This window comes from Eurosta solidaginis, chromosome 1, assembly GCF_040869045.1.
Source record: "Eurosta solidaginis isolate ZX-2024a chromosome 1, ASM4086904v1, whole genome shotgun sequence".
NCBI lineage: Eukaryota > Metazoa > Arthropoda > Insecta > Diptera > Tephritidae > Eurosta > Eurosta solidaginis.
The window spans coordinates 205209380-205232489 of NC_090319.1; the positions used below are offsets into that span (position 1 = coordinate 205209380).

Genomic DNA, 23110 nt, shown 5'->3' on the forward strand with positions numbered 1-23110 from the left:
TCATTTAGGGGTCGTTTCGGGATCTTTTTGTGGACTCCCCTGGGGGCCGATTGGGGGTCATTCCAGGATATTTTTGTGGACTCCCTCGGGGCCAATTGGGGGTTATTCCGAGATCTTTTTGGGACTCCTTCGGGGTCATAATAAAAACTATTCAAGTCGTTCGGAAGCTGTAAGTCGTGTTTTCACGAAGTGCTTGCTGGCTTGGGTCTTAAGCTAGCAGACACTCACTTATCTCGGAACCGGACGTAGCTATAAATTTTTCTTGTGGTAATAAATTGCCAATAAAAGTAATATAAACTATTCAAGTCGTTCGGAAGCCGTACGTCGTGTTTTCACGAAGTGTCTGCTGGCTTGAGTCTTAAGCTAGCAGCACTCAATTTCTCGGAACCGGACGCAGCTATACAATTTTTTTGTGATAATAAATTGCCAATAAATGTAATATAAACTATTAAAGTCGTTCGAAGGCTGTACGTCGTGTTTTCACGAAGTGTCTGCTGGCTTGAGTCTTAAGCTAGCAGTCACTCACTTTTCTCGGAACCGAACGCAGCTATAAATTTTTTTGTGGTAATAAATTGCCAATAAATGTAATATAAACTATGCAAGTCGTTCGGAAGATGTACGTCGTGTTTTCACGAAGTGGCTGCTGGCTTGAGTCTTAAGCTTGCAGACACTCACTTTTCTCGGAACCGGACGCAGCTATAAATTTTTTTGTGGTAATAAATTGTCAATAAATGCACTATAAACTATTCAAGTCGTTCGGAAGCTGTACGTCGTGTTTTCACGAAGTGTCTGCCAACTTGAGACTTAAGCTAGCAGACGCTCACTTTTCTCGGAACCGGACGCAGATATATATTTTTTGTGTGGTAATAAATTGCCAATAAATGTAATATAAACTATTCAAGTCGTTCGGAAGCTGTACGTCGTGATTTCAGGAAGTGTCTGCTGGCTTGAGTTTTAAGCTAGCAGACACTAACTTTTCTTGGAACCGGACGCAGCTATAATTTTTTTCTTGCGGTAGTGAATTGCGGATAAATGCATTATAAAATATTCAAGTCGTTCGGAAGTTGTACGTCGTGTTTTCACGAAGTGTCTGCTGGCTTGAGTCTTAAGCTAGCAGACACTCACTTTTCTCGGAACCAGACGGTAATAAATTGCCAATAAATGAGGTACAAATTATTTAATATATAATATTGTTGCTTGCTATAGTGTGTCTGCTACCTTATTACGACCCTTTCCAAGTAACAAGCAGCCATTTTTGTAGTTCAATTTTTGCAGCGTATGACAAACATCTACGGGAACAACTGCAAGGCTTAAATTTACAAACCTGTAAAAAATTTCTTCCCAATACAGAATTAAAACGCAAACATTTAACATTTTGTTTCAATGTAACATATAAACTTTCCATAAGTAAAATTTTTTTTCGTTATTTAAGCCAAATATGAATTATTTAAGTTTGATATTTGATCTCCGTCTACTTTACCACTTACACAGGACCGCTTTAAAAAGCTGATTGACCTACCAGTATCAATCAAACAAAATACAATTTTTGAGCTATCCCCTTTTTCTTACCAATTCGTAACCGTTAAAATAATTGTAGCGCGGCCAAGTTGCCAGCAAATCCGATAGAGAGCCCTTACACTTATTTATGAAAACGCATGTATCTGCCCAATACTTTTTTACTTTTTCCCTAGCCAACATTGTTTTTTCAAAACATTATCTGCAATTAAATATTGTTCAAAGAGCAAATTCTTAAAAAAGTATCAGAAAGTATTGCATACCATCCAAATTATCTTCATGAGCATCTTGCGTATCAGAAGTGACTTGCTTTTCCAATTTTATGGCATTGGCCCAACGGGAGAACAATTTCCCACTCGGATTCTTTTTCCCATTTTTCCTTTCCAAAAAGTAAAACTCCTAAAATATAAGAATAACAAAGGATGTTTGTAAATTTTTGATAGTTATCATCGAACTCATGTAATTACCTTGTTTTCTTTTGGAAACACCGCAACAATTTCATTGGCCCACTTCCTCATATCTGAGTATTGCATTTTACACCCCAAGGCAGTTTAATTATCCACTATGCAATGAGTCAAATTCTTCTGGTTTCTACTATCCAGGTAACCGTTTTTTTCGTGGAAAGTTAAAACAAGTTGACCTTTTACTGTTTTTTTAACAACTCCACAAGGTTCAAACAGCTGGAATTTTCAGAAGAAGAAGGTGGCCCACTGGATTCTCTTGATTTAGCGGGGGACAAATCCTCAGAAATTTTTTCGAGCAAATCCAGAATTTTGTTGTTTGTCGCTGAAGTCTCTTGCTCACGAATAAATGGAATTGCCTTAAAAAAAGAAATCAGTATATTATTTAACAATAAAACAAACCACTTACCTTTTGTTTTCGCCATTCTCTCAAAACCGCCTTAAATTTGATGCGTTCTTCGAAATATTTTGTATCCAATCGATCAAAAAAGCTTCAACATCTTCAATTTCACTTTTCTCGAGAACGAAAAGGGAATTAATTCCGCGCTCAATTAGAATTGTTACAATCTCATTTGACAATCTCCAAGATTTAAACAATTCTAATATTTCATGATTGCCTTGGCTTGGTTGAGATGAAACAAAAATATCGCTTTCTCCATACATATCTCACAAAGTCACTAAAAAGAAACAAGAAAAGATACACATGTATTGCACCATTAAAATTAAAACGAAAGTAATCACCGCACTATATTTTATTATTAATTAATATAATTTATCCACTGTTCACCGCACTATATTTTATTATTATTATATAATTTACATTTTAGAACACCAACCAGAAAACTCAGAATATTTGTGAACATTTCTCATCCAAATTACAAACTCAACTGGCATCTATCAGTATAAGAGCAATTAAAATATGGTATGGCACGTGTTATTTCTTGAACATGCATTTGCACGTATTTAGCTTCACATGAAAGTAACGGGAGAAAAAGGATGGCACTGTCGCCAAAAATAAGAAGTTTTCCTTCTTAATAAATTCAATAAGTTTCAAGTAAAAATAAGAAGATGACTTTATTGATTTACTTTTTAAAAATTTTCTCATAAAAACAAGCAGATTTCTTATAAAAATTGAATTGTTCTGAGAAAATGACTTAAAAAATTAATAAACAAGAAGTTATCTCCTTGTTTCCAGCCGATTTCCATTTCAATAAATTTGAGAAGAAAATTAAGCTAAACTCTAGAAGATTTTCTAGCAAAAATTTCTTCAGTTTTGTCCCGTCTCGATCTCCTCGGCCAAGAAGCTTTTATAGACGTCGATCTCTTTGATTTTTTGTGAACTTTGTGCCTCTGTGTAGGATAGTAGATAAAATGTGGTTCAATGGTCGATCTGTATACTAATATTTTATGACGTTGGTTAATATGTTTACATGTTCGATACATGAAGCCTATACTCTTTGCAATTTTAGCTTCTAAATTACTTATATCTTCCACATCCGTTTCATGTCTCCCTGATTATCGCGCACCCTATCTTCCATATATTTCTTCTTTTTATACTTGATAGTTTTTTTTATATGTTCTTTTAGCTGTATTATAATCATCCCAGTATCCTGTGTTTTTAGCAACATTATAGGAGTCGGGTTTTATTTTGTGCAATATTAGCAGCTCGCGGTCATTTCTTATCTGTATTTTTATTCTCTTCTCATACGTCAATGCCTGCATGGCTTCAGCTAGGATACAGTTCAGTTGTATAACTGTATATTCTAGTCCAGTATTATACAAAGAGCAAAGAGTTTAAATCGCTTGCTCGCAGCAGACTTATATCAGATTCTCTGCACTATACTTATATCAGATTCTCCCAGCTAGTTACGGTGTCGAATTTCCTCATTTTGACAAATTTTGTTGTTGGTATCTTGAAATGTATTGTCTCGTGATCTGATATTCTATGATCACTCAAATATTCAGTTAGTATTTGGGCGTTATTACTAAACAGTAAATCTATTTTTGTAGCTGAGTACTCAGTTATTCTCGTATTGAAAGTGATCCACTTTGGGGGCTCCCTCGGGTCATTTGGGGGTCATTCCGGGATGGTTTTTGGCGACTCCCTCGTGGTCCTTCCGGGGTTATTTAGGAGTCGTTCCGGGATATTTTTGGGACTCCCCCGCTGTCATTTCGTGGTCATTCCCGGATCTTTTTGGGGACTCCCTGGCGGTGATTTAGGGGTCATTCCGGGAGTTTTGATACTCCCTCGGAGTCCTTCCGGGGTCATTTAGGAGTCGTTTCGGGATCTTTTTGTGGACTCCCCTGGGGCCGATTGGGGGTCATTCCGGGATATTTTTGTGGACTCCCTCGGGGCCAATTGGGGGTTATTCCGGGATCTTTTTGGGACTCCTTTGGGGTCATAATAAAAACTATTCAAGTCGTTCGGAAGCTGTAAGTCGTGTTTTCACGAAGTGCTTGCTGGCGTGGGTCTTAAACTAGCAGAAACTCACTTATCTCGGAACCGGACGTAGCTATAAATTTTTCATGTGGTAATAAATTGCCAATAAAAGTAATATAAACTATTCAAGTCGTTCGGAAGCCGTACGTCGTGTTTTCACGAAGTGTCTGCTGGCTTGAGTCTTAAGCTAGCAGCACTCACTTTTCTCGGAACCGGACGCAGCTATAAACTTTTTTTGTGGTAATAAATTGCCAATAAATGTAATATAAACTATTAAAGTCGTTCGAAGGCTGTACGTCGTGTTTTCACGAAGTGTCTGCTGGCTTGAGTCTTAAGATAGCAGTCACTCACTTTTCTCGGAACCGAACGCAGCTATAAATTTTTTTGTGGTAATAAATTGCCAATAAATGTAATATAAACTATTCAAGTCGTTCGGAAGATGTACATCGTGTTTTCACGAAGTGGATGCTGGCTTGAGTCTTAAGCTTGCAGGCACTCACTTTTCTCGGAACCGGACGCAGCTATACATTTTTTTGTGGTAATAAATTGCCAATAAATGCACTATAAACTATTCAAGTCATTCGGAAGCTGTACGTCGTGTTTTCACGAAGTGTCTGCCAACTTGAGACTTAAGCTAGCAGACGCTCACTTTTCTCGGAAACGGACGCAGATGTACATTTTTTTTGTGGTAATAAGTTGCCAATAAATGTAATATAAACTATTCAAGTCGTTCGGAAGCTGTACGTCGTGTTTTCAGGAAGTGTCTGCTGGCTTGAGTTTTAAGCTAGCAGACACTAACTTTTCTTGGAACCGGATGCAGCTGTAATTTTTTTCTTGCGGTAGTGAATTGCGTATAAATGCATTATAAACTATTCAAGTCGTTCGGAAGTTGTACGTCGTGTTTTCACGAAGTGTCTGCTGGCTTGAGTCTTAAGCTAGCAGACACTCACTTTTCTCGGAACCAGACGGTAATAAATTACCAATAAATGAGGTACAAATTATTTAATATATAATATTGTTGCTTGCTATAGTGTGTCTGCTACTTTATTACGACCCTTTCCAAGTAACAAGCAGCCATTTTTGTAGTTCAATTTTTTCAGCGTATGACAAACATCTACGCGAACAACTGCAAGGCTTAAATTTACAAACCTGTAAAAAATTTCTTCCCAATATAGAATTAAAACGCAAACATTTAACATTTTATTTCAATGTAATATATAAACTTTCCATAAGTAACAATTTTTTCGTTATTTAAGCCAAATATGAATTATTTTAGTTTGATATTTGATCTCCGTCTACTTTACCACTGACACAGGACCGCTTTATAAAGCTGATTGACCTACCAGTTTCAATCAAACAAAAAATTTTTGAGCTATCCCCTTTATCTTACGAATTCGTAACCGTTAAAATAGTTGTAGCTCGGCCAAGTTGCCAGCAAATCCGATAGAGAGCCCTTACACTTATTTCTAAAAACGCATGTATCTGCCCAATACTGTGTCAAGATGAAACTCGAATATGATTTAAAGTTTAATATAATTGATCATTTCAGGATTTATTGAATAATAATTATTTAAAAGAAGAGTAAGATAAGTTGCTGATAATAGTAAAAACTATAGAAATATATGTAAACGTAGGCACGACTGCCATCGACTTCAAAATACGACCGCTATGCTTGGCTTGATCGCAACTACTGACTTCACAGCTCGGCCTCTCCTGACAGCTCGTCATCAGGTGACGATTCAGCGTCGCTGTTGACTTCATTGTCTTCCGGACCTAGTGTACACCATGGCTTCAACCCATCACTGGCTAGTATTCCAGAATACCGCCGTTGGCTTTTCGACGTATCAGGAAGATCCTCAACAAGATATCGGTCATGAGGGAGCACCTTTGTTACCATATACGGGCCCCTGAACAATAGGTCCAACTTGTGAGACGTACCTGTTGCGGAGGGTACATACTCGGTTACTACTAGATCACCCACCTCATATTGTCGTGGCGTTTGGTGTCGTTTGTCATATCGCTCTTTCCAGGCGCTCCTGGCTTTCTTCATCGATTCACATGCTTCTTGACGTCGGAACTCACCATTCCCTGGGGTGTCACTCTCATCTTCAATAGCTTGAATTAATCGGTTAGTGGATACATCGCGCGCACTAAAGTTGAATACCAATTGGTTTGGACTAAACCCCGTTGTTGCGTTTGCTTGTGCAATTATGTTCCATTGTAACGTTGGCGATGCGACGTCCCATTCCCTGTCGCTCTTCGTTGTACATTTCAGTGAAGCCAGAACCGTTTTATTGATACGTACTGCCATTTGCACGAGGAGTTCTTACTGCCACCTGTTACGTGGCTGACTGTTTGGGTGATGAGGAGCGGCGGCAAGCAGGTATGCTTGCGGGCCCAGGCTAGCTCGTCGTCTTGGGCGGGGTATTGCACCACCGACCTCACCCGCAGCCACATGAACAAAAAGAGGGTTCATATCTGCATGTGTATAGAAAGGAGAGAAAAAGCTGAAAAAGATAGAAATAAACGTGAGGGGCAGAGTTAAGAGGGGAAAAAGATGGAGGCCTGTCCTGTCAGGTGGAGTCTACCCTCCCTCTGCAGTGCAACTTGCACTGCACCGTGGGCACTGTGCTGACTCCTGTTTACCTTACAGTGCCCCCAAACCTGACATGGGTCTGTCCCCTGTCACTCAGTCATTTTCCCTAAACACTCACCTTCACCTTACCTTACCTTACCGCGCGCAAGCGCAGCACCAACACCAAAATTCGACTTAGCCCTGCATTATTGAAAATATTAAAATTTCATCCAAACATAATTCTTATGATTTATTTACAAAATTTTTGGTTTCCAAATTACCAACTAATACCCTACTACCAGTTCAATAATTTCAACAAAACTTTAAAATCAAAATTTACTGCAAAATAGTTTGCCAAGAATTCCAAAAGGCTTAACTAGTATCTATTTCTAAAGCTTCTATTTACTCAAAGTAAAAAAAATGCTCAAACATAATACTGAACCTTATTACTAGCTAACATTACAAATTCATGGGAATGCAGGAAGAAGTAGATAAATTTCAAATTCCATACAGTACAAGATACTTATGGCTAATAGACAAAGTGTCTGAACTCAAATAAAAAAAAATTAAACTTTTAGGGCCACCCTAATGCCATATTATTACTAGGAGCTAATTCTAAATCCTAAAGATACAAATTCAAATAAAATAAAATAAGAGGGCGAATAAAAAAAAACATTCAAGTACCCTAATCCCTGATCTACCGCTACCGCTCAAGTAAACATAAGGTCAATTATGTATACAGCAAAAGTAGGCCATCAAAGGAAAGGGATTTATGTGTATATAAGAACAAATGGTATGTATGTAATTGCAGATGTACGTTTGTGACGTTTTTCATGCATGCACATATGTTCGTTGCGATCTGTTTTTATTTTTCTGATTTGCTAATTCCTGTTCTATTTTTGCAAGAGCAGGAATCTGTGCTAACACATGTACATACAACTAAACAGGTGTATTTTGATAAATTTTAATGTTTCGCTCAAAACACTCACCAAGTTACTCTTCTCATCCAACAGCGCCGCTGCAGTTGAGTAGCTGAAACAAAAAAAACTCAAACATACATATGTACATATGACCACGTTCGAACACGGATCCAGATCGATCGCTTACGATCTTGGATAATGAGTGTATATGAGGTAGTAATAAATTTGTAGCGTGATGACAATGTCAAAAAAAAACCAAACGTGTGTAAAAGTCAAAAAAAAAATTATCAAGATAAAAAAAAAGGATTTAATGTGCGTGCTTGTATGCAAGCCCGTAGTGTTAAATGCGGGAAGGATAAGGGTAAGTTTGCCGGGAGCGTTCTGGCAAATATATGTAAGTGTAATATGTGCCGATGCAATAAAAAGAAAAGGAATATTCAAAGTTCCATAATTTCGAGTTAGTCGCGGTCTAACCGAAAAGGAACAGAAAGCATGTACGGAAGTGGAACTATAGGCAGAGCACAACGATAAAGATCGGTGTACTTTGAATATAGTAACTATCCACAAAAGGAATGCAAAAATCAAAACTAAAAAATCCAAATGAATGTCAAAAATAGAGAAAAATATGCAAATGAAAAATTAATCAAAGAAACTTCAAAAAGAGTGAAATGAAAAAAATAAAAATAAAACAAAATGAAATATTAGTAAAATATTAGTAATATTACACCGTAGCACAAATTATTTAGCAAAATTTTTGGGCTAATAACCACAAGCCTTTGTTTTTGCCCAACCCTTTCTCCTACCAGAAATTCTACATCAAAAAAAAGGGAATACCTATGTGCGTAAACCTACTTATAAAAAAAAAGATATAATGCCAAAAAAAATACAAAAAAAGGCCGATTTGTTTCGAAACGATAGAAAAATTACTGACATTAAGGTTTAACGATTATTTCTGCTTCTGCCGTTGTGGTGTGTTGTTGTTGTTGGTGATCTCTGCCAATCCCGCTTTTAGGCTGCTCTTCCTGTTGGCAGTGTTGTTTTCGCAAACTCCTCACTTGTGTATAATATGTGCATATTTTAATAGCCTTGCCCTATTCTTGGTGATTTGGTTGCTGGCCTCTAGTGGCTTGACGAGCTGGTAACAATGACTTCTGTGGACCTGGCCGGTGGATGTGTGGCTGGTATTGTTGTTTTTGTGTCGATATCTGCTGATACAATATGTGGCTGTTTTTGGTGTTGCGTCGCCGATGCCAAAATAAAAGAATGATGTGTGGTGGCTGGTGCAAATTGATATCGATGTTGACAATTTTTATTGTGTTTTTGAAGAATTTGTACGAAGTATTTGTTGTTGTTGTTGGTGCGCGCATGCAACGAATTAAATAGAACGTAGTGTTTTTGGATGCGTGGCAATTATTTTTGGCCGGAATGTCACCAGTGTGATGTTGTTGTTGTTGGCGTTGCGTCGCCAATGTAATGGGGGTGATATAGTTGGCGTTGAGCGGTATGTCGCCAATGTGATGTAGTTGTTGTTGGGCGTTACGCCGCCAATATGAAAAAATGCTGTTGTGGTTTTTGCGGCCGTATATCGCCAATATAGAAAATAAATACCGGTTGTGGTTGGTGTTGCGCCGCCAATATAACAAAAGTGTATACAGGTGGTGGTTGGTGTTGAACGAATGGAAAATGAAAAGAATATATGTGGTTGTTGTGTGTGTTTGCGCCGTCTAGGTGACCAAAAGGGTGGTGTTGTTGTAGTTGTTGTTGTGGTGACAATATATTACCGATACCAAAATATGTGGCCGCAGTTGGGGGTTGTTACTGCCAGTAGAAAAGGTGACGTACTTGTTGTTGGCGTTGCGCCGCTGATGACCAAATAAGGAAATAACGATTCGTCTGGTGAAAGCAACTGGTGTGCCGTTGAAAAGAAAAGTGTGTTGTGTTGTTGTGGATGCTGTGTGCCGTCGGAACGCTGTGCCCAGTGGCTCCTTGCGCTGTCGAGGTTGCCTGGAATACCAATGGTGGGAATTAGTTAAAAGTACACATTTTAGATCAAAACGCTTAGGGAATATGCACAGGGGGCTTTTGTGTGTGCATGGCTGTAGATGCATATACATGCATCTGCGTATATATGCATCTGCATTAATGCAGTTTTTATCTGGCTTGCATGAGCAATTCGCTAGATGGGAGCAAATTGACTGTATGCACGCCAAGTAGCAGATGCCTTTGACTTACCTCGATCCTTGGTTTTCCGGGCAGGTTTTCTAGTCCTCGTCTGGCACTTGTCAGAGTACGCGCGTTAACTTGCGGTACGCACAACAAACAAAACCAACGCAAATACCTTTTTTTTTTATTTAAATCCGCGCAATTTACTTGCACTTTGGCACTTCTTTTTCTTCGGTTTAAGTCGTGCACCTTACTTGCAATTTGGCACTTTTTTTTTCCGGTTTAAGTCACGTACTTTACTTGCACTTTGGCACTTTCACTAGGCACAGATAGAATAAAACTTTATCCGTTGGCTAACATTGTGCCCTTTTATAGCTACCGCCGTGGCAGGGAACGTTACTCAGAAATGGAAAATTCCTACCTATACATGCCCAACTTTCTTCTCAGCTTTCCCGTATTTTTCATCCATACGTATATTTTACTCATACATTCACACGCTTACCGCTCCACCAAAACGAACACCTACACAGATACATTTGGTTCGTGCCTTGACCACTCACACAGATGCATTCACACGTTCATAGCCTTGTACCAATACACATCAACATACATAATACAGAACAGAACAAACGCATAGGTGCATGGCATTCATCAATGCTGCTAAGTTGTTAGCAGTATGGTGACATTTTATTTGTTATAACAGCATGATGCCAAGCGCAACATCTTATTTCCGCTGCAACATTGTGTTCACTATCGGTACAATGTTGTCAATGTTATTATGTTAATATGATGTTAATGGTAACATTGCGGCTAAGGCACGGACCTGGACACAAAACACATAAACACATAGACGCATATACACTCCGCCAATCAGTTAGGCCAGTATGGAGACAGGCTGTCGTTACAGGCTCGCAACCGCCGATGGTGCCTGCACTATGGAGCGTGAGCGTAAAGAATTCAAACGCAGCCTGCTAAGTATTATTTCCCGCGTCTAACGTGTGGCCTCGACCCACGACTCAATGCCGGGCCTATTTCTCTTCACGCCTTTAAATTTTGGTTCTGTTTAACTACGAACTAAATCACTGGGCTAATGCTACTAGTTAAACGTATATCGCAGATACTACTCTACATATCTAATAGTAAATAAAATATCACAGATAAAATAAATAAAAAAAAATAAATAAAAAAAAAATAAAATAAAATAAAATAAAATAAAATGTCACAGATGGCAAAAAAAAATTTATACAAAAAAAAATATCACAGATCAAATAGTCAAGTAGGTAAAATAAATAAATAAATAAAAAAAATAAATAAATGCAAAAATAATCAAATAAATAAAAAAGTCAAAAACAAAAAAAAAATAACTTAATAATATAATCACATACGTCGATAAATTAACAAATACAATACGTCGATAAATAAATAAATAACATAGAACGAGAGTACTAACACTACAAAAAAAAATATTAAGCTATTTTGCAAAAATGTCTTTAGCATGGTATACGCCGATCTTTTTCCCACTACTATCGCCAAGTTCATACATAGAATTCCCTATAACGTTTAAAACAATGCATTTGACTTGTTTTGGTGCTAACTTAGCGTTGTATTTATCAACTTGGGAGCTTTGTTTGAAGTTGCGGCGATATACCACTTGTCCAATCTGAAAATTTATATCCTTTCTCCTGGTGTCGTAGACCTTTTGACTTCTATCGTGGGCCAGCTTCAGCTCCTTCATAATTCTCTTTCTTATGAGCTGCATTTTATCACCAGCCGTATCTATCTCCACGTCACCATCCTTCAACGCCGCCAACTTTCGATATAGCTCATATGATGCAGCATGCTGTATCATAGGCATACCGAAAGTGGCATAGTATGGCGACATGTTGATGGCTGAGTGAGTAACGCTGCGTAGTGCAAATGCGGCATCGCTGACGCATTTGTCCCAGTTCTTTTGGTTGCCCTTTATGAAGGACCTAATTATCTGCAGCACAGATCGGTTGACTCTTTCCGCAGCGTTACCCTGAGGTGAATAGAATGCAGTTCTCACGTGTGTCGTGCCGTATTTCTCCAAAAACTCTTTGAATATTTCCGAGACGAATTGTTTGCCGTTGTCCGAATGGACATAGTCGGGCACACCAAACACGTGAAATACTTCTTTCTCTAAAAATTTTATAACCTCAGCTGAAGTGGCCCTTCTAATAGGTTTTAAGAACACAAACTTAGTAAAGTGATCTAGACAAACAAAGACATACACGTTACCATCACTAGAACGAGGATAAGGACCCATAAAATCAATGAATAAACGTTGGAAAGGTCGCTCTGTGAGCTTTTGCTTTCCCATCATGGGTTGTTTAAAAACGTTTTGTGTCTTATTTGTTTTGCAAGTTTCGCAATCTTTTATATGGGCGCATACATCTGTGACCATTCCCGGCCAGTAATATTTCTGACGTAGTCGGGACAGTGTTTTGTGGATGCCACCATGACCAGGGGACGGTGAGCTATGAGACGACTCTACCAGCCCCGGTCGCAGTTCCGACGGAACCCAGAGCTTCCAGGTCTGGTCCGCTAGAAGATCGTCCCCCCTGTCGAATTGCGTCCGTTTATAAACGTAACCGTCCGATATGCATAAGTCTGGCAACTTATCTTTGTTCTCGGTCACCGTCTTTTTTAACTCCGTATACTCCTCCGACTCGAAGCACGGTGACTCGAGACACACGTCTATGGCTCTGTCGTTCGTCAGCATTTCGTCCATGTGTATTCGTGCGAGTGTGTCGGGAACCACGTTTTGCGCACCTTTTCGATGTTGGATGTCGAAATCATAACCCTGGAGTTTCAAACTCCACCTTGCCAGCCTCCCAGAAAGATCTTTCTGATTCATGAGCCATTTGAGGCTGGCATGATCAGTTATGATGGTGAACGGGGTTCCTTCCACATAAGGTCGGAATCTTTTCACACTCACGATCGCGGCGTAGCATTCAAGTTCAGTAATGCTATAGTTTTTCTGCGCCTTATTAAGTTTTGCCGAAACATAAGCAATCGGTCTTTCGTTCTGGTCATCGTCCAGTTGAAACAAAACCCCTCCCACTCCGTCCGTTGATGCATCACATTGAATATAGAAACGACGCTTAAAGTCAGGATGTGTGAGCACCGGTGCAGAAACCAAACTCTGCTTTAAAATTTCAAATGATTTTATTGCTTCTCCCGTCATTACAGACTTTTTGATTTTGTCTTTCTTGAGGCAGTCGTGCAGCGGGGCTGCAATAGTCGCATAGTCCTGTATAAAACGTCGGTACCAGCCCGATATACCCAGGAACCGTCGCAGTTGCTTCGGGGTTTTCGGAACTGGGAAGTCCCTCACAGCTACCACTTTGTTGGCGTCCGTCCTGATACATCCATCCCCGACTACGTACCCTAGATATCGAACTTCTTTGAAACAAAACTTGCTCTTTTCGACATTAATTGTTAACTTAGCCTCGCGAAGACACCGAGCGACCTTTTCCAGCAAACAAATATGGGACTCGAAATCTACAGAACAAACTAACAAATCGTCAAGATAAACAAAAACACATTCACGTAAAGCGGCCGGAATGACCTTGTCCATGAGACGACACATTCGTTGTGCTGCATTGCACAACCCGAAAGGCATGACGGTAAATTGGTAAAGGGGTCGGCCAGGGACAGTAAAAGCAGTCTTTTCTCTTGACTTCTTCTCCAGAGAAATCTGCCAGAAGGCATCCTTCAAATCTATTGCGGAAATAAATCGTGTATTTTGTAGTCGGCTGAGGATTCCATCAATGTGGGGTAAGGGGTAGGCATCCTTAATTGTTCGTTCGTTGACTTTGCGAGCGTCAAGGCACAAGCGGTTTTTCGTCCCTTTTATTATCAGCGATACCGGCGAATTCCAGCTGCTGTTGGACTCCTCGATGACTCCCATGTCCAACATTCGATCTAACTCTGCGTATATGAGTTTTTGAATAGCTGGTGAAATCGGGTAATGGCGCTGCTTTACTGGCAGATTCTCGTTAACCACCTCGATGAAGTGTTCCTCCTTATTTGTTTGGCCTAACCCTAATACCTCGAAGGACGGGAATTGGGCTTTTACACGCTCCAACCTATTATTTTGCTCCGGCGTTAAAACGTGCTGCACAGCATCGAAAGACAAGTCACCCTCGGCGGGCACGAGCTCCGCCACACTGGCAACACTTGGACACACATTCCCTTTCATACCTTTGCTCACCACACTCATACCAAATTCCTGCCAAAAATCTATGCCGAGATAAACCTGTTGCTGCAAGCCTGGTACTATCAAAAATTCCAAATCTTTTGTGGCATTATCCCAAACCACAGGTAACTTTATTACCCCCACCACAGCGGTTTCCTCCCCGTTCGCGGTCCGAATATTTTGACACCTGATTGGCACAATCAAGGCCTCTTTACCGCACAGGAGTGCCGCTGAGCCTTTTCCTAAACAGCTGGCACTCGCCCCTGAGTCCAAGAGAGCTAAAACTTCCCTACCTCCTATCGCGGTCACTTTTTACAGTGACAATTGTCGCGACAATTTTGCTGCGCAACTTCTTAAAATATCTCCTTTTCTCCCTCATCTTATGAATCTTCTCAAAATTTCTCTTTTTCCTATTAGTACTTATGGTTTCACAAAATATCCTTCTTCTTGCTTCTTCATACTCTATCTTTCTTTGAAGTAAACTCTTTACCTCGCGTTTTTCCACCGTCCCTTGTGGTTTCCTAACCTCCTCTCTCTGTTCTATTTCTTCTTTCTTCAAAATTTTTATTTCAGGTCTGCCGGGTTGCCTAACTTCTGGCTGGAGTCCCCGGTCAACACCGCCAGCCTCGGGTTTCCCTGGGCTTAAACACGCAAAAGGACGAATCACTTCCACACGCAAAACAGACCATATTGTGGAACGAGGACGAAAATTTATTTGGTTTTTGTGCTTCTGCCGGGTTTTTCACAAAGTGGTCCACCGGAATACCGCACGAAAAACACAACATTAAGTGGAAGGGAGAAGCACAAAAGGAATTCACAGTCGACTTAGACGCAGGACTAACAGAAGGACGAACACTATTGGGATTGGCTGTGGTTTGGTGTTGGGGTAAGGATTGGGATTGGTGTTGGGGTGGGCGCTGAGGCTTCCTATCAAAAGCTTCTAACTTTCTCTCTCCCAGTATATCGGGCTGTTCGAACCCTATCTCACTAACTGGTCTGGACCGGTTCTTATTTTCCCTAATGAGTTTTTCCGCTCTCTTACACTCAGCTTTGGGCTCCGCCAACGAGTCCATTTTAATGGCGAAGGTCAGGTTGGCTAGGTACGGTTTAAGATTTCCCCTAATTATGCCAACCAATTCCCTCTCAGGGATCCTCTTCCGCAAACGGAACGTCAGGTTGTGGACTTCGCTATAGAAGTCGTCGAAAGCTTCTGCGGGCTGCTGTTTCCGTTCAATTATGTCACGGATTATTTCATAGTCGCACTCGGCGGACTTGAAGTGACTTAGCAGTTCTGCTTTCAGACCAAAATACCCAAAATCGGGATCATCGGAATGGTCTTCGAGCACCTTTCAATACCACTTCAAGGCACCGCCGGAAAGCAGACAATGAAAGTCCGTGAATAACTGGTAGTAGGAGATGTTGTGTTGTTCCCGCATTCTCTCCACCCGGAATACGAAGCTTTCGATGCTCATTCCCTTGTTTGTCCCATCGAATTTGATGTGCCACTTGTCCAAATCTAATTTTTTCCACCTTGGAGGGTTACCACCGTCCCGCTCGGCAGTCCGATTGGTATTCGGCGTACCGTCACGAGCAGTAGTTTCCCCCCTCTGGTTTTGAGGTTGTGGCGTTGATGCCACGGCGGACCGATGTCCCGAAGGTTGCGCGGAAGCCTCCATATCCGCTACGCGACCACCAAGGATATCAACATTGGTCTTAATGCTCCCGACCTCCCCTGCCATTTGCACAACCAAGTCTTGCTGTTGCGCCATCATAGCCATCATTCAGCTCAGCTGTTCGACATTGGTGTCTTGGCGGGTGGCGTCAGGAAGAGGGGCATTAAGACCTCTGGGACCCCCTGCTGGTGCGCCCATCACCGGAACATCGCCCCCTCGGGCACCCTCATCTCCGCTATCCGACATTTGGCACACCAAATCGATCTTCTGGGAAAAGTTCAATGAATTTTCGGCCTCACTGACTGACACCCCGTTCGCGACAGAGATCCTAATCGGGCGTTCAGGGTCAAACGAACCGAAAATCCGCGAAGCACACCTATTGAAATAATCCGTAGGCACAAAGTCTATGGGCCTCGGTATCCCTGTGTCAATTTGCGTGAAAAGTGAGCCAGCAATCTGATTTTCCAGAGCCCTGGCACGACTCCTTGTAACACGCCTATTGGAATCTAAATTTCCCAATCCCCCAAAAGGTCTTTCCTCCGTATATTTTTCCCGGTCTTGGTCAGACATTCACTGTCTGCAGCGGCCAAAACTTTTAATCCAAAAACCCAAAAAAAAAAACGCAGGAACAATCGACTAAATATATATAATACCTCCAAAGAAACGCTATCCCGACCGCAACCCAAATGGAAAAACAAAAAAAAAATTATGCGAAAAAGAAAAAAACCATGAGATGCAAGGAAAATATTCCGGTAACAACAATCTGTTTGTATTTTCAGATCCAATAAATAATATAAGATAATAGGTCCAAATTCACCCAAAACCCAATAAAAAAAAAAAATATATATAAATAAAGGATATTAAATAACGGATATAAAAATTACAATATATGTATGTATATAAAAATTCAATTCAATTATTAAGTGATAGGTTTGTGTGTATGTATGTATGTCTATGGTAATTCAAGTGATTTGTGGGTTTGTGCGTATGAGAAAAAAAAACTTATACGCTAGTATCAAAAACAAAAATGCTTAAGTATATAAAAAAAAAAATATATTAAAACTGAAGTTAAATTCAGGGGCTATGTGCGTGTGTGTGTGTGAGAATTAAAACAAGGTTTGTTTAGGTGTAAAGTATTATGTATATGCTAATCGAAACATAGAAACTTAGGACTTGCAAACGGGAGAATTCAAATTATATGTTGGCTTGCGTGTGTATGCGTCGCAAGACAAACCTAGGGATCTAGGTTTCACGATTTAAGGGTCTGACCCAGAATCAAAAAAAAAAACCTCAGGGATAGAACTGAAAACAAAATTAAACTAAAACTAAAACCAATCTCGAACACTCTGTTTGTGTGGGTGAGCTAGGTAAATGTAAATTTTCAAAAAAAAAAAAAAAACCCAATTCAAGCAAGATGTTTGGAAATAATCCTCCTAAGAAATATTCAGTAAAAAAAAATTTTGAATAATCTCGAAACTTCACGAATATCAAATTTTGAATTTGAAATCAAAAGTTACCAAATGAAATTTAATGTATTAGTATTGGTGGCTGTGGTGCTGCCTTGGCGAAGGTTCAGCGAAGGTGGTTAGTCCGTCTCTATGTATTTGAAGTCTGGTCAATCGTGCTGTCCGTGGAAATGTGGCACTTCACGTTCAAGAACTTATACCTATGTGTGGATGCCACACCTCCTACTCCTAAATATCGTGGCGACGACTGTAAACCTCACTTACCGGCAGTGCTGGACTCCCGGTAAGGTAGCTTGAACAGCTCGCCACGATCTCCAACCTAAGTCCATCGCTAGCTAAGTGCCATACCAGTTACCACTTTGTCGAGCTGTTAAAGTTCAACAAAGGAACCCTGACATGGACACTCAGCTAATCCCTATCCTCTGGTCATGATGACACTTGTCGGTCAGGTGAACCCACTCGGCGTTGCCATCATGACTGTCCCTGTCCTAAGTCGGAAGACGGAAAGAGGGAGGGGCTTGGAAGGGTAAGAAGGTCTGAAGAACAAAATTTGGGAAATTTAAGGAAGGAAAGGTAGAAAAAAAAATAGATTAAGAAATTCAAAAATTAAAAGTACGGATTAAAATAAAAAAAAATATTGGGAAATTTAAAGTAAGAGGTAGTCAATTAGCGTGGAAATGAAAAATTGATCGGGCTATGAACGTTGAGAATACAAAAGCTAAGAACTGAAAGAAAATTTTTGGAACTAAAAGGAATTAAGGCGGATTTATGTAGATCAAAATAAAACTGAAAGAAATTAACTAAATGGAAAGACAACAAAAAAACTAAAAAGATTACCGGGCTATTACCGTTGGGCGCCATTGTTACGTGGCTGACTGTTTGGGTGGTGAGGAGCGGCGGCAAGCAGGTATGCTTGCGGGCCCAGGCTAGCTCGTCGTCTTGGGCGGGGTATTGCACCACCGACCTCACCCGCAGCCACATGAACAAAAAGAGGGTTCATACCTGCATGTGTATAGAAAGGAGAAAAAAAGCTGAAAAAGATAGAAATAAACGTGAGGGGCAGAGTTAAGAGGGGAAAAAGATGGAGGCCTGTCCTGTCAGGTTTGGGGGCACTGTAAGGTAAACAGGAGTCAGCACAGTGCCCACGGTGCAGTGCAAGTTGCACTGCAGAGGGAGGGTAGACTCCACCTGACAGGACAGGCCTCCATCTTTTCCCCTCTTAACTCTGCCCCTCACGTTTATTTCTATCTTTTTCAGCTTTTTCTCTCCTTTCTATACACATGCAGGTATGAACCCTCTTTTTGTTCATGTGGCTGCGGGTGAGGTCGGTGGTGCAATACCCCGCCCAAGACGACGAGCTAGCCTGGGCCCGCAAGCATACCTGCTTGCTGCCGCTCCTCACCACCCAAACAGTCAGCCACGTAACACACCTTTAAATTCTGAATACCGTTCTCCGTCATGAAACGGTTGAACTCAGCTGACGTGAACGCCGTACCTCGATCCGTGGTCACTCTTTTAGGTTGCCCATATCTTAGGAATATTTCTTTTAAAGTATTAACTACTGGAGTCGTCTTCGTATTGCGCACCGCCTTCACGATGCAGTACTTGCTGAATGCGCATACTACCACAAGGATATGCAAATTACCTTTTTTGCTTTTGGGAAAGGGTCCCAGATGATCGATGTGCAGAGACCGAAATGGAATCGGTGTTATCTCATCGGTTACATGAAGTTGGCCCTCTGGTTTGCCGCCTTTTGCTTTATTGAGGCAACGTTCTGGACATGCGTCGATATAGGACTTCACATATCTTCTTATCCGTGGAAACCAGAAATGCTGTTGCAGCCGTTGGATTGTTTTTTCCAGAGCGAAGTGCCCTGCGTCGTCGTGGTATGACTTGGTTATACGCCACCTTATCGCCTTTGGTACCACCAGTTGCTTATGGCCATCAACGTCTCGGTACAACCGTCCTTTCTGCAACGTGTAATGTTTGAACTCGTATAGCTTTTTCTTCTCATCACTTCGTAACCCGGTAATTATTTCTCTTAGTCGTTCGTCTTGCCACTGCATTGAACCCACCCAGTCATCGCCAATTTCGCATACCTGTAAAACAAGATCAGCTACTGTTTCTTTGTACTTGGTGGCAGCACTGGGGCTCGGCTCATCCCATCAACATGTGACATCTTTGACCCCGGTCTATGTTGACACGTGAAATCGAACTCTTGGAGTTTCAACCACCATCTAGCTATACGAGGTGTCAATGGTGTCGTAGATTTCGTTCTTACAATTGCATCGCAATCGGTTACTACCTTGAATGTTCGCCCCAGCAGATAGTTGCGGAAGCGTTGCAAAGCCTCCACAATTGCTAGCACTTCCAACTCATGGCTAGCGTACTTCTGTTCGGCTTCGCTACTTTTTCTGCTGAAGTAAAATACTGGCTTGTATCCGTCTGTTTCATTTTGTAGCATCACTGCTGATAAACCCATTGAACTCGCATCCGTATGAACCTCGTGATCCCGCCCGGATCAAACAACGTTAACAACGGTTTCGTAGATACAATATCTTTTAGTCGCTGGAAAGCTGTTTCTTGCGAAGCTCCCCACACAAACGTTGCTTGCTTTTTCAATAGTGCCGAAAGAGGGATAGAAATCACCCTGTAACTGGGGACAAACTTGCGGAAAAACCCCGTAAGGCCCAGAAATTGACGAACCATTGTTGGAGAATTAGGCGTTGGAAACTCTCTGATACACTTCGTCTTCTCTGGCACTGGTCGTATACCGTCGCCGTCAATCGTATGGCCCAGGAAGTTTACCGTCTTCGCCAGAAACGTGCATTTTGATGGTTTTAGTGTCAGATTAGAATGTTTAATCTCTTCTAGGAACTCCTGTAATACCGCTCGTCCTTCTGGTTCGTCTCTCGTTGCGATGATTACTTCATCAACGTAATTAATGATTTTACTCCTATTCGGGAGCCGCTTAATGATGTTCACAATGGTTTCCTGAAAAAACATGGGGACATTGACGACCCCGAATGGCATCTCATTGTGTTCAAATAATCCTTCATGCATTAGGAATGCCGTTTATGCTTTAGATTTATCTTCTATTGGAATCTGGTAGTAGCCAGACGTCATATCCAATGTTGAGAAATATCGATTGCCTGCCAACCGCGACAGTTGTTCTTCAACTATAGGCATTATATAGTTTTTCTTTATGGTGACCTCGTTCAACGCACGATAGTCAATGCACATCCGATTCTCCCCATTTGACTTTTTTACCAATAGTACTGATGCGGCATGGGGAGAATTACTTGGTCTTATTATATTGTTGTCTAACAATTTCTTTAAAATTTCAGATAAAATCGGTCGCTGAGAGAATGGTACCTGGTACCGCTTTCCTAGGATAGGGTTCGTTGTGGTTACTTCGATAGTCATCTGGGTATCATATTATCGTTAACCACGTATAACGTTACAGGAAGAATCTTGTCATCTACACTCGCATTTACCTCTATTTTGCGCGTAACTTCAACCTCAGACCCTCCAAAGCCAATAAAGCGTTTGTATGTTTCGAGACTATTTATACCTTCAGCCGCCTTTGACCTAATGAGTGAGCTAGCGTGTATCAACAAATGCTTCAAGGTTTTGCCGTTCAGCACCACTGTTTTAAGTACCGGTGGTGCTTCAACATTTTCGACTAGGTCAGTTATTTTTGCCACCGTCGGCTTACTACTGCAGGTTTTTGCATCATGCCCCACCTTTGAGCATACTGTGCAACGTTGCTTTCTTTGAGGTCGTGGACATTTCTTTGAGATATGCCCATAGTCATTGCAGTTATAACATTTCGGCCCCGTTGGCTTATTGCTTTCTTTACCTTCGGTTTTAATAGCTTGCTGATTATACATTGGTGTTGTTACCGTGGTCGCCGTGATAGCAACCAAATTCTTTAGTGCCGCCAGTAACTCGCTACATGTGTGGAAATTCATTGTTTCTAAATTTCGTGTCCACGCAGCATCATTCAGACTGCTGATAACGTGCGAGATTATTGACTGATCGTCGAGTCTACCCTGGTGTCCCATCGTTAACATTGTATAAAAATATTCAACGTAATCCTCTCCAGTTTTAGGTTTTCGTTTCATTAAGGCTTTGTGCGTTTCTGCTGCATTGCATTTGGCAGGAAAATCCCTTTCAAATGCATTAACAAATTGCTCCCAAGTGCTGAAAACAGCTTGGGAATCCAACCACCGCTTGACTATACCTTTAAATGTGTGTTGAATTGCCACAAGAACCAAATTGTCTTGCCAGCGGTATGCCTGACGTAATTGTTCGACGCGTGTAATAAACTGTGGCACTGCTGTAAGATCCTTACTTGGATCAAAATCGGGCATCACGCCTACCATATCTTGTATCGTCATTGTTGCACGCCCTGTCGTTTGATGGTTTCCACCTACAGTTGGTATTTGCAAAATTTGCGATGCGTTTTCGTTATTGGAGTGGCTTTGAGTATTGCCACTGTCCCGTGAATGTGCAGAATTCAATGTACTTATTGTGTTAGCCAACGTCAACATGACCTCTTTCAATCCCTTTATTTGTGCTTGCAAGTCATTGTCCATATCTTCCAGTTCAGATGGATCAATTTCGTCGCTGCCCAAAATTTCCTGCAGTTTTACAACCTTATGGGCTTTCGTGCCGGTCATCGATGCATTGTTGGTCTGCAGAAGGTGATTCAGCTGGTTCACCTTTAAAGAATTTAATTTAATCATGGTGCATTTAATAATTCAATTATTATTATGCCAAATAAGCTTCCCTTTTGTAAGTCGCCACAAAATGCAATGCTTATTCCTCGAACGCTAAAATTGAACTCCCCTTGTTGCTGTACACGTCCAAAAAAATGCCCTTCTACTTTGTTCTCGATGTTTTCTCTGCCAGCGTCGTTTGTTTTTAATTTGCGTCTTGCTTTGTCGCCTCGCCGACGTCGCTTTATTTTTGTTGCCCCGTTAACAAAACTTTTCTGGAGTTGATCGTTTTACTTTTTTCTATCCGATGCTTTGCAAAATTGTCTTTTTGTTTCGTTTTGATGTCCGTTTAGCTGTTGGCGCCCTTGCTCGTTGCTACTCTGCTTGCGTTTCAGTCAATGTTGCCTGTGCGTGGCTGAGTTATTTTCGTTTGCCGTATGTTGTATTTATTTTTTTTATTTGCAGTGTCTTTGCGATTGTACGTTTCGCTGACGCGCTGCCGTTGTTCGCTGAGAATTCTCTGCTTTGCAGTTGTCGTTTTATGTATTCACATACAGAATGCTCGTTGCAGAGGATTTTTTTTCCGTGGTTTTGGTTCACCAAAGAGTAAACCAAATTGTTTTCCATTGATTTGATTTTTAATGCTTCTTCTTCATGTTTCGATTTAGCTCTGCGCGGTCGTCATGCGTTTGTATTTGTAGATGATGCAAATTTTTTCCCTTTTTATGGATTTCGTGTAGGCGTCAGTGAATCTCACTTTTGACTTGTCAAGATGAAACTCGAATATGATTTAAAGTTTAATATAATTGATCATTTCAGGATTTATTGAATAATAATTATTTAAAAGAAGAGTAAGATAAGTTGCTGATAATAGTAAAAACTATAGAAATATATGTAAACGTAGGCACGACTGCCATCGACTTCAAAATACGACCGCTATGCTTGGCTTGC

The 23110-nt window shown here is 40.8% G+C and overlaps 1 pseudogene; it reads right to left on the bottom strand.

The window, feature by feature from the left end:
• Nucleotides 1-1551: 1551 nt before the first annotated feature.
• LOC137239524 (uncharacterized) lies at nt 1552-2639 on the bottom strand (annotated as a pseudogene).
• Between the last annotated feature and the right edge of the window lie 20471 nt (nt 2640-23110).